This window comes from Hibiscus syriacus, unplaced genomic scaffold (genome assembly GCF_006381635.1).
Source record: "Hibiscus syriacus cultivar Baekdansim isolate YM2019G1 unplaced genomic scaffold, ASM638163v2 tig00111427_pilon, whole genome shotgun sequence".
Classification (NCBI taxonomy): Eukaryota; Viridiplantae; Streptophyta; class Magnoliopsida; order Malvales; family Malvaceae; genus Hibiscus; species Hibiscus syriacus.
The window spans coordinates 1,660,266-1,669,465 of NW_024063088.1; the positions used below are offsets into that span (position 1 = coordinate 1,660,266).

The window sequence follows — 9,200 nt, forward strand, 5'->3', positions numbered from 1 at the left end:
AGCACTATTAGTATTGCCTCACTAAGTCATCGACTTAGTGTGTGTTCTCTCACGTGTAGATTTGAAGAAGGCTGACGAGTGAATTGGGGGTTGAGTATAGCATACACTTCTGAAGATCAGATCAATACAAATTGAATGTAGGTTTTGTTATTTTGTAAACTGTGGCATGTATTATTCGTTCAATATGAAATACTCTAGTCGTTTTTGTAAACTTGTATAACTTTGTATTTTGTAAACTCTTACTTTTGGGTTTCTATTTAAATTATTAAGATTTTATGAGAAATAATTTTATAGTTTAAATGGTAGTATTTTATTTATCTTGATTAGAACAATAATTTTTTTAATTATGTCTATTTGTGAATTTCGTATGTTTTGAAAAGTCAAATATGACCTGGGTCGGGTACGGGTCAGGGGTGTTACACGGCCCATACCTAAAGCCCAACAAGCAATCCGACCCAAATCCGGATTCTGCCAACACCATGCTGCTACCCCACCTCTGCACCATCAACCGAACACACCACCACCTTGCCCTGCCAAGAACCTATCCCTTGCAATAACAATCACCCCATCACCAAAATACCAAGCAATGTCAGAATATTAGGAAATAATACCTACTGTAAAATGGGTATAAAACTCGAATCATACAATGTAAAACATGTTCTATTTTTCGGTGGAAATAAAACAATACAAAAAGCAATTTTTTAGCAAGGTATTTTTTTCATTATTTTTTATTTTCGAAATAAAAAAAATCCTAGCTTGCATGTAACCGAAATAAATAGGTTAGATCTATTACCTTAGTAGGGGGTCGAATCGAGGTCGGTTCGTCGTCGCTGGAGCTAGTGGGAGCTGAATGGTCGGGGTTGTTTTAGAGGCTTTTAGGGAGTTTTTTAGGGGGTTTAGCCTAGGTTAGTTGTCTAGGGGTGTAGATATAAGCTTTTTGAATGTTTTGGGTTGATTTGGGAATTTCAATCACCGTGTACGGTAGTCAGAACAGTGGTCGGAAGCCGTTGCAGGGCGACCGATAGTGGGCAGGGCGAAATGAAATGAGAGAGAATATAAATTCTTTTTTTTCAAATTCGATTCAAATGAAAAAAGAGTTGTATATATAGGCAAAATTTAGGCGAAAATCACTCATAAGTCCTCCCACTTTAAGTGTCTTTTTACTAAATGGTCATATGTAGGGACTGAACTTGCTATTTATCCTTTTTTATGCATGTTATACAATTTTTGGTTTAATTTCTATTTAGCCCCCTAGTTTAGCCGTGTTTTTGCATGTTAGTCATCTGTAGGGTCTACTTTTGTGATTTACCCACTTTTATGCATGTTATTTATTTTTTGGTTTAATTTTCGTTTAGTCCTTGTATGTGTACTATGTTTTTACAGTTTAGTTATGTGTAGTGACTGTTTAATTTTTCAAAAATGTTTATGGACTGATTTAGCAAATTTTCATTTTAGGCTAGGAAAAGTGGAATATTTAGGAAATAGTCCCTGTAGTTTATGCATGTTTGTATTTTGAATTCAAATCTTTTTATTTATTTATTTTAATTTGTCCATGTAATTCTAATTTATTTTAATTTAGTTCCTATCTTTTATTTATTTTTATTATTTGTAATTTTAGCACTTAATATTGAAAATGCTCATTTTAGTAACATGTATAATTTATTTTGTTTTAATTTTGGCATGATGGTTTGATTATTTATATTTTAGTCCTATTTTTATTTTTATTTTATTTTTTTGCAAGTTGCTTCATTTTAGTCTTAATTAATTTAGTATGTGTAGTTTATTCATGTTTGTATTTCGAATTCGAATCTTTATTTATTTATTTTAATTTGTCCATGTAATTCTAATTTATTTTAAATTAGTTCCTATCTTTTATTTATTTTTATTATTTTAATTTTAGCACTTAATATTGAAAATGCTTATTTTAGTAACCTGTATAATTTTTTTTTAATTTTGGCATGATGGTTTGATTGTTTATGTTTTAGTCCTATTTTTATTTTATTTTTTTGCATGTTAGTTCATTTTAGTCCTAATTTGGTATGATACCCTCATAAGCATCATTTGACTCAAATCAAAATAAATTGACTCAGGGTAATATTCGATCATTTTAATATTGTCGTAAAGTGACTGTCTTAACATATAAGAATGTTACTTTCGATAATTTTAAAATGAAAGTCTATCCCATTTAGTGACACGAATTAAATCGAATTCATTTTAAAATTTGGGAATTCGGAAAAAAATCATGTTCTTTTAATTAAATTCATAGAGAAAAGACTATTAGATTGAATTTAAGGTATCGTCTCGAGATATTTAAATAACTGAACATTCTTATTCTCATTAAATATTGGTAAAATAAATAATTAATTAATTGCTTGACAGGCTTTTAATTTGTTTTATTTTTGCATGTGTTTTCCAATAGATTTTCAAAATAATAACATTCGAATCGATATTGAGAATAGTGATATCTCTTCATTTCGATTGGAGCAATAAATGAATGCTTTAAGGTATGAGAGATCATTTATTCTCGATTGGAAATCATTAGATATTATCGTTTTCATTCTAATCAATATTAAATTTTAAGATGAAATAGTAATATCTCTTTATTTCAGTTGGGGTAATAAATGAATGTTTTAATGCACGAAAGATCATTTATTTTCGGTTGGAAATAATTAGATATTATCGTTTTCACTCTTAAAATTATTTGGGTGTTGTTATTTTGAATTAATAGTGAACTTTAGAATGAAATTTTAATATTTCTTTATTTCGATTGAAGTAAGAATCGATTGCTTCAAGGTATGAGAAATCGATCATTCTCGATAGGAAATAATTAAATATTATTATGTTTCATCCAAAAAAATAAGAGAACATTATTTTTAGGGGATCTTAAATTAAATTAGACTCGAACTTGTAAATTTCATTGCAAAGACAATTAATTAATCGACTTGGTATCGATTTAGGGTGCTATGGGGTGATAATCCTTCCCCATACGTAACCAACTTCAAAACTCAAATTTTGGTAACGTATACCGCAAGTTTGTCATTTTAATTAAAATTAATACTTTATTAAAATGACAAATACATTTTTGGGTGCCTAATCACACCCTAATCAAAGATTGGTGGCACTCCTCGAACAGTTTTTCAATTTATTTTTAAAAGGGAATCCCAAAGTATTTCAAAACAAGACCCCTTTTCCCCATTCAAAATAAACCCATTTCAACACCTAAATTTTGTTTTTTTTAAAACATATAATAATATAAGTTGGCCTAACGATTTTATTTACAAGGGATGTGATTAGTATACATACATATAGTTTGGGATGAAATTGAAATATTAAAAAACTTTGGGGTCCAATTTAGAATGAAAGTCATAGTTTAAGGATGAAATTAAAATATTCAAAAGGTTGAGGACTAATTTAGAATGATAGTCATAGTTTAGGGATAAAATTGAAACATTAGAATCATACTTTGAGGACATAAGATGCAATTAACTCTAAGAACTTCAAACTTTTTTTAAAAAAAATTAATGTAACTTTTGTTTTTTTTTAAAATTAATGTAACTTTTAAATTTTTTTCACTCAATGTAAACTTAAATTGAAGAAAAAAATTAATTTAACCAACAGAATTGAATGTTGACAGTTACAATGCTAATGTGATGATTCACAACGTTAATGCGGTGATCCACAGTTGATACTGGCATCACAAAGAGACTAAATTGATTCTTCTAATTGATTCCAAAAGCCAAAATAATTTTTTAGAAAATTTGAGAACTCGTTTAATTTTTAAAAAATAAATATATTTAAATTTTGAATTAAATATAAATATGCTAAAAATAAAAATTAAATTACTATTTTTTTTAAATACTAAAAATACTATTAGAAATATTACAAACTATAAAATGATAAATGATAAATTATTAAAAAATAAAAATAAAAATATATTAAAAAATATATATTATATATAATATATATGTAACATACAAGCACAAAGGTAAATTAATTATATTCGTATAGTCGAATTAATAAAGTCATAGTCATTCAACTTTTAACTTTATATACATATCAATCATCATTACAAATATTATACATTTTATATTATACATAAAAACATACTAAACATTTTAACTTTATATTATATATTCTATATCATACAACACCTCCTTAATCATCGACCTCCTTAATCATCGAGGACAATCAATTGATTCATAAAGCTAATCATTTTTAAATATTGTGTTATATAAATAGTAAATATAAATTTAGGATAAACTATATATTTTGTATCTAAATTTTCATTTTTGTTCCGTTTTAGTATCTAAACTTTATTTTTTTCTCCAAAATCATACAAAACATTTAATTTAAGTTTCATTTTGGCAGTCTACCTTTAAATACTTAACGAAACTACTGTACGTGATATTTTTTATGAGTAAATTACATCATTTATCACTCAACTATCAACTTTCAAATTGTTCATTTTTTAATCATTCTGATTTATTTTGGTCACTAAAGTTTAAAAATTTTCAATTGAATTACTCAACTTTCAAATTGTTCATTTTTTAATCACTCTGATTTATTTTATTAATATTTTTTGTGACATACCATTTATTATTATTATTTATTTTATTAATATACAATGAAAATAAAATAAAATTTAAAATTATACTCAAACCCAAAAATTATACCACAAACCCTAAATCACAAACCCTCATATATTAATGAAATAAGTTAGAGTGATTAAAATTTGAGTAATTTGAAAGTTAAGTGATTAAATTTAAAATATAAAACTTCGATGACTAAAATAGGAATGAGAAAATAGTAGAGTAATGAATGATGTAATTTATCCATAAAAATATAGAACAAAATTAAACCTATAATAAACATTAAATTTGAGTTTGAAAAAAAATAAAGTTTATGTATCAAAACTGAATAAAAGTAATAGTTTAAATACTAAACATGTAGTTATCTAAATTTAACTAATAAAAAATGACAATTGGGCTTTTGTTTTTTAAGATGGAAGAAAGTTCAATCTCCACTGCTGGACTATCGACGGTATCTGGAATATGGACCGCAACGGGAGAAGAAGAAATTGATGCAGCCGAGCATGCCATCCACATGCATGGGAAGTGTTGAACACGCGCAAGAAAACCACGTAAGGAAGTTCTTCATCTGACATGAGATAAATAGGTCAGAGAGATGAGCACTGACAAGCTCACATTCTGTGCAAATTGCTATTATAATAATACAATATTGTCACCCTAAAAAAAATCAAAACTTTCAAATAAAAAAAGAGCATGATATGGGACAAATTGAAACATAAAAAAATATCTATTGGAGATATTAATATTTTTTTAATATTTTCAATAGTATTATTTAAAATATTTTTTATCAGAAATATTAATTTTAATACATAATTTTTAGTAGAAAAATTATATTTTAAGTAACTTTCAATATTAATATTTTTGATAAAAATATAATATTTTAAATAATATTTTATCAAAAATATTAAATATTTTAAGTAGACTTTAGTAAAATATTAACATATTACTAAAAATATTAAAAATATATTAACATTTTTAATAATATCTTTATTTAATAGTATATTAAATCGGTCATATCTTAACATCCAAGAGAAAGACCACTGTATATCATGTCATCTTACACTTTTTCCTTATTATCAGCGGTTTGGCTGATGTGTTTAAGTTAGTATTTTTGCTCTACTTTTGGGGACTCTGATTTCTAGGGAAAATCATACTTGGTGCTTCTCTTTTCTCAAGAATCAAAGAAAGTTGGTGTTTTCGTTAGAAATGTATGCAGGAACGGGGGTATTTTCCCCTTACATGCAGAAACTTTCTCAAGATTTTCAGCAGTTTGAAGAGTTGTGCGAAACACAGAAGCCCAATGCTTCAATGGTACTGATTATCTGAATCTTTGTCTCGGATTTCTTTCTTTCTGTTTTGATTTTGGTAATTTTCATTGCTTTGGGTTTTTCTTGGGCGATCGGCATTTGGTTGGTTGGATATGGTTTTGAGGTGTGTTTTAGTTTCGATTGCATGCATCTGAATCTTCGCTTCAGACTTTCAGTATTCACTCTGTTCTTCTTGAAGTGGAGATTTTTTTTTTTTCAGTTTAGTTTTACAATTTTTGATTGATTTCATAGGGGAACTTCATTTGCTCATATTAAAGGTTTGTAATTTTTTAGGGAAAAATTTTATTTCGTTTTCCCCTCTAATGAAGAAAAAAGAGCATGGGGAAAATTGTATTTTGGAAACTTTCACCCTTTCATGTTCTTTGATTTTTGGGTTCTCCAGAAATGGGTGGGGGGATTCAATTAGTCATTCTAAGAACAGTTTCTCGTCTACCAAACAAGGCTGAAATGGAAAAAAAAGAATGAAAGAGTTTACATGATGGATCATGAAAAAGGAAATAAAACAAAGAAAAGTTGGAATATAATTGGAAAATGATTTCCGTGTCACCACTTCCGTGTTCTTGAAGCCTTCTTCCATTTTCTTCAACTTTTTGGTGTGAATTGGTCATTTGATTTTTCACTTTTTTAGTCCCCTTATACTGAGAGATTAGAAGGGAAAAAAGGTCACTTTTCTTTTTCTTTTAGTTTTCTGGGTAAAAAGGTCGCATTATATAGTTGGTTTCACAAGTGGAAGTGGCACAGTGTAGTGTACACTGCAAGAGAAATGTAATTTACCCTTTAAATGGTTGTTATAATATTTTCTTACTGTGCTAACATGAAATTTTTGTTGTTTGTTGAGAAGGATTTTGAATTTGATTACTAATATGCTATCTTATCGCGTATGTGTTTCATTGTTATACTCAGTTTTATAAAGTTTTCTATATATTTTGAGGATTATACCTCCATAACGTTATCCAAATGTATCGAGCACGGATGCTTTAAGGAAAACAAAAGGTCTGGGTAAGAGAGCTGATTGCTATTGGTAATTTGTTTCTCTTAAGAACTTTTAGCGTGTGCATATGATGAACGAAGAAAGCCACAACGGAAATTCAGCTTTAATCATTCTAGTGGCAATCTTCTATCAAATGTGTAAGTTCTAGTTTATGTTTAAGCTTCAATAAGGTACTACTAAAATGAAATTTAGATTTTTTCCTTGACCTATCAAATCTTTTGGATTTGGTTGTATAACCCTGATCTGAGTTTTGTGGACGGTGGATGAAGAAGAGGCAGTGGAGCACATTTAAATAAGCATGATAAGCTAAGTTGGTTGCAGACCTTTGCACTACAGTCTATCAGTTTGGGTTTAACACGTTTGATAATGGGCAATTCATTTGTAAAAAACTCAATACTCTTTATCGAGAAAAAGAAAAGGAGAAGATGTAATGAAATCGAGCCCCTATTCTTGATCTTAGTTAGAATTCAACTGTTTTCTCAAAGACGCTAGGCTAAAGCTTTTATATAGTTGATTAGAATGCAGCACCTGCTCAATTTGAATTACACAAAGCAGAGTGTTTCTTTGCCTGTATTAATATTTTTTTGCCTTGCCTACTTTGTTTCATTCGGAAAAGTATATCTTATTTGGTAAGTGAATAATTTTTGCTTCTAAAGCTTCTTTATATTCACTCATGTCTAATGTAGAACAACCTGGTTCAGACATCTGCAATATATGAATATTACCTGGGAGAAGAAGGTGATCTATTCAAAGCTCCTGAGCCAATCATTGAAGAACCAATTGTGGGCCTTGATCCCATGACTTCAGCCATATCGTTAAGCTTGTGCGTGAAGATGTTATTACTTCACAAGGACTTAAGGCTGCTGATATTGAATCAATTCAAAACGAGCAGCTTTTAGAGGTTCTCTATGAGTGCGAGAAGGATCTAATAGCACGAGAAGTAATAGAAACACCACTGTCTGTGTTCCTGGATGTCAAGATTCCTGTTTTGAAGACTGATGAAAACCAAAATCATGAAAATGAAATGCTCTGTGATGTACCATTCCAGAAAAGTGTCAGCTCAGATTGTTTAAGCTCAATGGAATGGATTCAAGGGGCTGCAATCAAGCCTAATTTTCTTGATTTCCCTGGAATGGATTTTGGTTCTGCAAATGGAATGAGGAGAGCATTTAGTGAAGGAGATATAAAGGTCAGCCTTTATTATTTTGCTTTGATTTATTTTTCTTTAGGCTGTTAGATTTTCTGTTGGCATTTGTGTGGATACCATCCGGTTTTAGACACGATTTCTTTAGCTGATGTGCAAGATTTTAGAATGTTAAGAGACTTTCCCTTGAGCGACCTGGATCTTGTCCAGTTAGAGGTGTTATTTTTTCATCCATGCCTCCCCTTTCATTACTGAACACAACATTGTTTATCCGTTATAGATATCACACCAGGAATTGAGGGTTCAAGCTTTGCAATCAAATTCTGCAGATATCTAAAATTCAAACAAGACCCTTCTTTTGACTCAACAAAAACAATCCAAACTTCTTTGCCATTACACTCCTAAAGTTCCTACCAGAATGAAGTGATGTGTCAAACTATGTAGATCACTGAGCATGTATTGTCTCTGTAATAACGTTTAGCAACTGAGTTTTTATGACAGACTCTTGGCAATGGTAATGCGGGCATCATCCATTCTCCTGTTGAGTTACCAATAATCTTCAGCAGCTGTTCTACCGAAGATCGAAGGGAAAAACTCTCTAGATACAGGAATAAGAAGAACAAAAGGAACTTTGGAAGGAAAATCAAGGTTAAAAAAATACGAGCAGCTTCCATGGTTATTTTCAAATATCTGTACTGAAACTAATATGTTTTCTGTTCTCCCCCCAGTATGCCTGCAGGAAGACTCTTGCTGACAGTCAACCAAGGATCCGTGGAAGGTTTGCAAAGACCGAAGAATCCAACAACTCGAAAAGGCAACAGCCGTTTGACTAGTCAAGTAATTACTCAGTAAAACAGTAATGAAGTAGCTAGATCAGATGAGTTAATGCCAGAAAAGAAAGAAGAACAATTAATGGTGTCAACTTGACATATATAAGCCTGCCTTTGTGGAAATCCTATGACATAAAAATGCTAAATAAACCATAACCTAGTTCCTGTTATAGTTCCATGTTATTTGCTGTATGATCACCTCCTCTAATGGAAATGGCCAAGTAGGATTGTACAGTGTTTGTTCAATAAAATAGCAAAGTTGGAATCTGTACTCGTTCATATATCTTTTTTTGGGATGTTTTTCTTCATCTTGGTCCA

General features: G+C 29.8%; 1 pseudogene; it reads left to right on the forward strand.

The window, feature by feature from the left end:
* The first annotated feature begins 5,753 nt into the window (after positions 1 to 5,753).
* LOC120163038 lies at positions 5,754 to 8,941 on the forward strand (annotated as a pseudogene).
* The last annotated feature ends 259 nt before the right edge of the window (positions 8,942 to 9,200 follow it).